At 46.0% G+C, this 8,896-nt stretch overlaps 1 pseudogene; it reads left to right on the top strand.

The window, feature by feature from the left end:
• The first annotated feature begins 8,462 nt into the window (after window positions 1-8,462).
• On the top strand, window positions 8,463-8,580 carry LOC126109922 (5S ribosomal RNA; annotated as a pseudogene).
• The last annotated feature ends 316 nt before the right edge of the window (window positions 8,581-8,896 follow it).

Here is an 8,896-nt window from a genome sequence, read left to right as displayed (position 1 = left end):
AAACAGGTTACCCAATAAATCTCAAAATTAATAATATTGTAGTTGATGGCGCACAATTAGTAATACATTCTTAACATACGAAATGAATCAATTACTAGTAGTAAATTGCCTTTTTTCCTTTCTGCTGAGCAGAAATACAGTTGGAAAAATGAGGGCAGCGCAACGAATATAGAAAGCGGCACTTGGCCCATCAGGTTCTGGTGCTAAGCAAATTAGTGTGTTAGTTGGTATCGCATCGCGTATACATCTGGTGCTACATACCTCCGGAAACTTAAGTACTCGCAGACTCACTGCTATATTGAATTCCATTCGTCAATGCGCCGATAAATTTTCCCATCGGCAGAATTCCGGTCCCAAGCGAGGCCTGGCGCGAAGGCACGGTATCCCTACGACCACCAGATGTAAAGAACGTTGGGCTGTAAAGCAGCTGCTGCAGCTCGGAAGACCTTTATCTAGCTAGATAAATGGTAACCGCAGGCGCACGCAAGTGCCTTAGACGGTCCCCTCAGTCTTCCATCTGCATCCGCGGATATTAAAATATTGCAAACTACATAAACTCTCTCGTTACTCCGGAGCTCTGACGGTAAGTTTTCAAAAATGGCTCTGAGCACTATGGGACTGAACATCTGAGGTCATCAGTCCCCTAGAACTTAGAACTACTTAAACCTAACTAACCTAAGGACATCACACACACCCATGCCCCTGGCAAGATTCGAACGTGCGACCTAGCGGTCGCGCTGTTCCAGGCTGTAGCGCCTAGAACCGCTCGGCCACCTAGGCCGGCCGATCTATCAACTTTGCTTTGTTTATAGCCTCAAAAATACATTTCAAGATAGCAAGTCCACTTGAAACGTCCACAATAGTTGAACAACGTTCTGTTGTTCGTTTTTTACTAGCCGAAGGCGAGAAACCAGTGAATACATCCTGTAGACTCTCTAAAGTTTATGGTGAACGTTATATGAACTGTGCAAATTTTTACCAGTGGGTAAAGCAGTTCAAAACCTGTCGCGACTCAGTGACTGACAAACACCGTTCTCGCCGACCAGTTGCAGCTTCAGCTCCCTCACTTGTAAGTCGAATTTGACATTATTCGTGCAGACCGCCGTGTGACTGTGCAGATGATAGCTGATAGAGTTCAAGTTAGTACTGGTACAGTCCATAACATTATCTGTAACAAGCTGAAGTGCCGAAAACATGTGCAAGATGGGTCCCAAAAGAGCTGACGCGGCTACACAAGGAAACAGTTGAGAGTGTGCACAGAGCTAAAGGAACGTTATGAAAGAGGTGAGCTCTTCCTCAACAAAATTTTAACTTGTGATGAAACTTTGGCTCACTATCATCTGCTACAATCAAAAAGCAAAGTCTGGAAGCAGACCAACTCACCTGTCTAGAAAAAATTCAAAACCAAAGCATCAGCAGGAAACTTCATGTTGACGGTCCAGCTTTTTGTGATTATCTCGAAGAGCAGCGTACAATGAACAGCCAATACTACTCGGATTTGCTTTTAAACAAGCTGAAGCCAGCCACGAGAAAGACGTCTTCGATCTCGGGAGAAGTCTGATTCTCCAGAAAGACAACGCACGTCCTCATATTGCTCAAGCAGCCCGTGAAACCATCGACAAAATGGGCTGGGAAGTACTGCCTCATCCCCCTTACAGTCTTGATTTAGCACCTAGTGATTTCCGTTTGTTTGGTGCACTGAAGGAGGCATTACGTGGGAAGATGTTCCAGGACAACGAGTTTGTGGGGAAATTGGTTCAAACATCACGATAAATTCTTTGCATCCAGAATAAATAGGCCTGTAGCCAATTGGAACAAGTGCATAAATGTTCAAGGGGATTTTGTTGAAAAGTAGAAAAGTATTATTTGGCAAAAATAAACTTTTTTTCTCCAGACCAATTTGTCTCTCTTTAATTACTGAATGACCCTCGTATTTATGTTGTATGTCACACACAGGAGTCAGATAATGGAGCGAATGTTCCTAAAACAGTTGGGTGTCGGAGAAGAGGCTTCAGGTCGCTTTGTGGCAGCTTCCGATGATTGCACAAATGACAGGTGTTACAGCATACAAAACATGAATGGCTCAGACGTAAGACAGCACTGGAAGTACGGGTACATAAGCGACGATCAAGAAGTTTCGGCTTGACGGTGTTGCTGCAGTGTATATGAAACATAGCGAGACTCCAAAGCGGGTATATAAGCACCGACATGTAGGAAAGCGATTAGTGTGACATTCGTCTTTCCGATGTGCGTGCGGTAAACGCCGAAACTGAACTATGGCGACGTTATTACCAGATCCGTCCAAACAGGATCAACGTGCTGTTATTTTCTTGGCTGCCGAAGGACAAACACAGACTCACATCGGAGAATGAAGAATGTGTACGGGGAACCATGCCTGTGCAAAACCACCGTTGTCGAATGGTGCTGCTTCGTGATAACGCACGCCCCCATATCGCAAACGTCGTAACGCAGAAATTACGCCAACTCAAGTGGGAAACGCTGGAGTAGCCGCCCTTTAGCCCTAATCTCTCTCCATGTGATAATCACGCCTTCTGTCCCTTAAGGGAGTAGGACGGCAAACGGGCCGACTTGGAGCAGGAGAGGCGCCACAAGACATTTTAATTTCCAGTGTGTACACTTCCACAAATAAATGCATAGAACTTTGTCTGCATGACGAGGAAGGATTTATTTAATTTATGAAAAATGAATGAGCTGTTACATTTTAAACTTAATGTTTAGAAAAAACTCAAAATTTATAGATTTACAAAATTCTATAGTTCCATACACCTGTAAGTTTGGTTTGTATGCTGTACAAAATTCATCGAGGAATCTGTCTTACTTAAGAAGAAAAGTGTACCTATGGCAACAAATGCAGCCAACAGTAAGTGAAAAATGATGAAATTTCACATGTAAAAATAATTTGTGTTGTTAGGTTTTTGAATTTCCACTGCTATCAATGTGAATCGTGAATCCTTCCTGGTCATGCTGACAGTTTTATGAAATTACTTGCTAAAGTATAGACAGTGGAAATTGAAATGTCCTGTGGTGCCTCTCCTGCTCAAAGTCGGCCCATTCGTCGTCCTACCCCCTTAAAGGACTGGGAGGGTCCACGATTCCTGTCGGACGAGGACGTGTGTTTCACCAAGCCTCTATCTTCAAACCTGGTGCGACGTTGGGATAACTGCCTCAGTGCTCATCGCGATTTTGCCTGATTGGTATACCACTTACACACTGTTCGGCCTTCGAACGGAAACTTTTTGATCGCCATTTTATAGTACAAACGTATAGTTGTGGAGAAAAACAGCATAGTCGTGTCGCATCTTAAGCCTTTGCAGCTGTAAATGTGAGTAATCTTTCCAGGACACTGTGCATTCTGCCCAGTGTAACTGACGCTCCGTTCCGAATTGATAATAGCGGCTTAATCATTACAATCTTAAAGTTTGATAGCATCGTTTAACTTTTAATTACAGAGTAATCACTGCTAATATCTGCGGGTATGTATAGGGATATTTGCACCAGCGCCGGCTTTATACGCAGGATAATCCTTAGTGCAGGTACGCGCATTCACGAACGCCTGGATCAGTTCGGACTAAGCAAATGCGATTGGAGCCTAACCAGCTTTCGAAATTCGATTTCCGTCTCCCGTGGGCTGTGCCGCCTTCCAGACCGGCTGAGGGAGCGCGGCGTTATTTCGCTCGCGGCTGTTGGCAGCGCCGTGCGACGCGACAGCGGGGGAGGAGGGAGGCAGTCCCGAGCTAAAGGGTTGCGACGTATCGATTGGCGCCTCGCTGACCGCAGCTGCTAAGCGAGCAGCCCGCGCCGCGCCGCGCCACGCCGTGACGTCACGACAGGTAGCGGTGGCGGCGGTAAACTGGGGCCGCGGTCGCCGGCGCCCGGCGGGAGGGGAGGGGGATTGGCAGAGCTGCCAGGGGCACCTCTCCAGCACTTAAGCCGTCCTCACACGACACGAGGCAGCTAACGTTGACGCTGACGCTGACGCGGACAGAAAACCCAACGTCACGAGTCACACCGCCGTCGCCACACGGGACGAGCTGGTTAACGTGATTTTGCGCTCTCCAGCGTCAGTACTCTGCTCTATTTAGCTCGCAATCACACAGTTTGTACACGAAAATGGACGCGTAAAATGCCTGCGTTAGTTCCATTAAAACGTGCATTTCCTCCCTTGTGCTAGTCCACAGAGGCGGACAAAAGTATTCAGATACTGGGAGTACTTAGAGAAGTAAACCTTAAATGTGTTTCTAACTCAAAACATATTTTATGCTTTGCAAATGTGTAATGCATGTGTCTGAACATATGCACAACAACAAATAACAACACAAGACTTGTGTAAAAAAAATGGACGAAAGTATTCGGACACTGAGCAGTCAGTATTTATTTGGTAATGCGTCGTCCCCTTCTCTATGTTACAGCCCTCAGTCTTTTGTAGCACGGAGTACACAACCTATTCGTCATATACGAACTGATATTCACCTATTCTTCTATCAATACACGCAAATGTCACACTGCTCACATGTAGACATCTTGGATATTCGGGAATCCAGCCGGATGTTCGCGTCGTTCTCGCACGATATTTCAACAGCGTGCCTCGCTGTCTTCTTCAGGTGCTACCTGAGACTGGTAGCACCTGAGGACGCTGATGACCTCGATGTTGAGCGCCCATAACCCCCCCCCCCCCCTCCCCAGCACCTGAGGAAGACAGCGAGACACGCCGTTGAAATATCGTGCGAGAACGACGCGGCTGGATTCCCGAATATCCAAGACGTCAACAGATCGCCGGGAAAGCATGAAGAATTGCTCACATGTCGTTTGTGTAGTCTCGTTTTCAGTGTATTCCAGATCAGATGTTTGCGACGGGATATAGGTCCGGAGACTGCAGTGGTATAATGAGGCGATGAGGGGTGTCGTACAGGATCCACAGTTTGTTTCCGCCGTATGCTTAGGATTATTGTCTTGTTGGAAATTTCACCTCAAAGATCGAACTTCGCAGCACTTTTACTCAGAATTTGAGTATATCGAGATAGATAAATTTGTCCACGGTGCCTTCAATAAAGAAAAGTTTGGCAACACCTCAGAAAGACATGCCTGATGGTTGCATGTTTATGGGCTCCCACTCTGTGTTTGCTTGACGCCACACGTAACTGCGGCCATCCACGTGGCTCAACGAGAATTTACGTTCTTCACTCCACAGAATCTTGCCCCAAAAGGTCACATCCTTGCCGACAAATACTTCTCCAAAAACATCCGCTTTTTTGCGTTACGTCTTGGCACTCTGGCATTATACCCAGCACTGTTCACTGTTCAGGCATCTGAGCACCGTTCTCACACTACCTTCGGTCCAAACCCATCTGTCAGTTCTGCCAATATAGCATGGGGCGTTGTCCGCCGGTCGTTTTCCATGATTCGAACTATTTTCCTCTTGCCTCTGTTCGTGAGTTTGAGGACGCCCCTGTCGTGGACGATTGACGAGTTTTTTTCTTTTAATTTCTGGACGATACTAAATATAGTTTTTCGGCTTCGGTTGATGACATCGCCTATTTCTGCACATGGTTTTCCCCCCACTGTGCAGCCGCACAATAAGCCTTCGCTATTCCACTGTCGTTTCCCTACTTTTAGGAGGCATGGCGCTACGTTGGTCTTCCTCGACGAGACCTGTGCTTTCCTGTAGTACGAAACAGCTGTCTTGCTCACACTGACTGCTTGCGGCCGCGGAGTTTTGCCTTCAGACTGCAGTTACCTTTTTAAGCGGGGCGGTGTCAGATTACTTTTGTCTCAAGTGAAAAACTCGCCTGTGATGGTAACACAAAAATGGTTCAAATGGCTGTGAGCACTATGGGACTCAACATCTATGGTCATCAGTCCCCTAGACCTTATAACTACTTAAACCTAACTAACCTAAGGACATCACACAACACCCAGTCATGGGACTTAATAGCTGAGGTCATCAGTTCGCTAGAACTTAGAACTACTTAAACCTAACTACCCTAAGGACATCACACACATCCATGCCCGAGGCAGGATTCGAACCTGCGACCGTAGCGGTAGCGCGGTTCCAGACCGAAGCGCCTAGAACCGCTCGGCCACAGCGTCCGGCGATGTTAACACAGAACTAATCGTTCCAGGTAGAGGGTACGGCGACATTCGCACAGTCGACGTCTTTCACTATATTTCCTGCTTTATGGCACATACGCAGATACACATTCCGTGTATGCATCAGCCACAATCGACCGTGAGATACGCATGTCATCTGTGTCTGAATACTTTCGTCCGCCTCTGTACGTACAAATTTAACCGCTAATTGGCACACGTAAAAAATGTAACGCATACGATACACTGGATCCTCAGGACCCATTTTGTGTGTGTGTGTTGGTAAAAACAGTTGCGTGGAACTTCATCAGTTCTGATCATATCTTATAGACCTTAAATGAAATATAGAATGTGAAAAATATACTTTTTAAAGTCCTACACATCAGCTATAAATACTAAGTTACAAAACTGAAATGTCACATCTAAATACAAAACAGACTATACTTCAAACCTATAGGTAATTTCATCGTTCCCAAAATGCCGGAGGGGTCTTTCGCTTTGCCTGTCTAGCGGGATCACGTATGTCAGGAAAATGAACTGGAGCAATGATGTTGGTTTGTAGTGTTCTTCCACCATTCCTCTCGTGGATGTAAGTACTTCCAGACTGCCATCAGCAGTTTATTCACTGTTTCCTGCTCACTAGGGCTATCACGTCCGCTTACGCCGTCGATATGCTGTCAAGTGGTTCATCTAATGCAGTGGTGGTCAGCCTGGTCCCTACCGCCCGCTAGTGGGCGTTCCAACTTTCACCGTAGGCGGTAGGGATTACTACAGAACTACCACAATTTGTTTGTGGAACTGATGGATCAAACAGAGCTGAAAGAGTTCTTAAAAGATAGTACTTCCTGTTAAAGAACGTCCACTAAAATCTGACCCTTGACCATTTAATTCGAAAATAATCGCAAAGAACAGTTTAAGCTTAAATTCAGTTAAACTTGTAATATGGTGCTCTCACTTCTCCAGTATAACAGACGGCCATTGGTTGCTTGTCAGTGAACCGAGCGATTCGTCGCTTGTGCGCGCAATTGCTTGGTAGTGGTGTGTATACGAGAAAACAGATCGGTCGCTTATCGCATGCGATGTGTGGCTATATGGCCGTCTGGTTGAGACTTTATTAAGCGTGATGGTCCAGTTTTGTTCCGTTTCACTTTGCCCACGTTGAGTAAGAACTGTTAGAATATATAGTTCTTCTGGGACCCAGTCCATTGTGAATAGTGATGTTGAGGCTGGAGTTACCACTTATACAAAGAAGTATGCAAAACACACCATGCGATTTAGCACTTTGTATTTACACAGATGGTCTGAGATTGTAGGAAAGACGGGGGTTGAGTAAAGGGCCGTATTGTGGTGGACCATAGACACAGCGGGGATCCTTGTACAGTAAAAGACTTAGCGCCAAGAAGCATATCGGTCATCTTTCGTTATTTAGATGTACTGTTTTAATGTTAATATACATCTCCAACCGTATTGCTGACTTTACCTGCACTGATAACTTGTTAAGAATAATTTCAGTAACTCTCAATTCATAGTTAGAAACTAACAAGAGCTTTTTAGTTCAGATTGATCATCGGTGGACAAGTTAAACCAATGACAAGCCAGCCCCGACGGGGGAAGGCACGAAACTGTTCAGACAGCTCACGGGCAATTTACAATCAGTTCCCAAAGAGACAACATGTAAAATCGTGTATGAAGTCCGATATCGTGTAGAAGCGAATAATTTGTTGGAAAACTGCCTCGGATGACGTACATGTGAAGTCTCATGTTAATCTTAAGATCACGTGGAGCAGCCGACGATAGATTTCTGAAGAGGATACGTGATTCAGTGTGCGAAGTGCGAGTGCGCATAAAGACAGAAAAATTTCATAAAATGATCCCTCGCGAACCACACAAGTATGATCTTCTGCTCATGACAAGATCGTGTGATGTATCAACTACATCTATGGTGATCGGCAAATACTGATTAGCACCCGAAACTTTGTTCTGAACATCAATAGCAGACTGGCCCTCGGTATAGGTTCCTTCAGTCTGTGATTCTACGAATAAAATAATCATGTGCATTCCATTATTTCACAATTCTCATTTTTAAGCCGTTAAGATTTTCCTAGTTTGCCACTCCGCTATGTGCTATTTATTGCACGCACTTTGTCTGTGGTCGGCGGGGAAGAAACCGTCATCTTTACGAGATACGAGCTAACAAATTTGCCTCTAGCTGTGTTAGAAGTGGCAGCGGACGTTACACTGAGAAATACACAGGGCATGTTGCACTTGGCATAACTGTTTGGTGGAAAGTGGCACATTAGGGAACCCACCGTGTAGCATGTGTGGCTTAAAACCTACATGTTTTGGGAAAACAGCCAGACAACGGCCTTACCGCAGTGGTAACACCGGTTCCCGTCAGATCACCGAAGTTAAGCGCTGTCGGACTTTGCTAGCACTTGGGTGGGTGACCACCCCGTCTGCCGAGCGCTGTTGGCAAGCGGGGTGCAGTCAGCCCTCGTGAGGCAAACTGAGGAGCTACCTGACTCAGAAGTAGCGGCTCCGGTCTCGGAAACTGACATACGGCCGCGAGAGCGGTGTGCTGACGACATGCCACTCCATATCCGAAACCAGTGACGCCTGAGGATGACACGGCGGCCGGTCGGTACCGTTCGGCCTTCATGGCCTGCTCGGGCAGAATTTTAGTTTCTGGAAAATAGGCAAAAGGCACTTGGCACTTGGCATCTCTTGCGTGAGGGAATAGTTTGAACAATTGTAGTCCTCATAAATTACACTTGACATACTCTCATATACA

Source organism: Schistocerca cancellata, chromosome 12, assembly GCF_023864275.1.
Source record: "Schistocerca cancellata isolate TAMUIC-IGC-003103 chromosome 12, iqSchCanc2.1, whole genome shotgun sequence".
NCBI lineage: Eukaryota > Metazoa > Arthropoda > Insecta > Orthoptera > Acrididae > Schistocerca > Schistocerca cancellata.
This window is presented reverse-complemented; position numbering and strand designations above follow the sequence as displayed.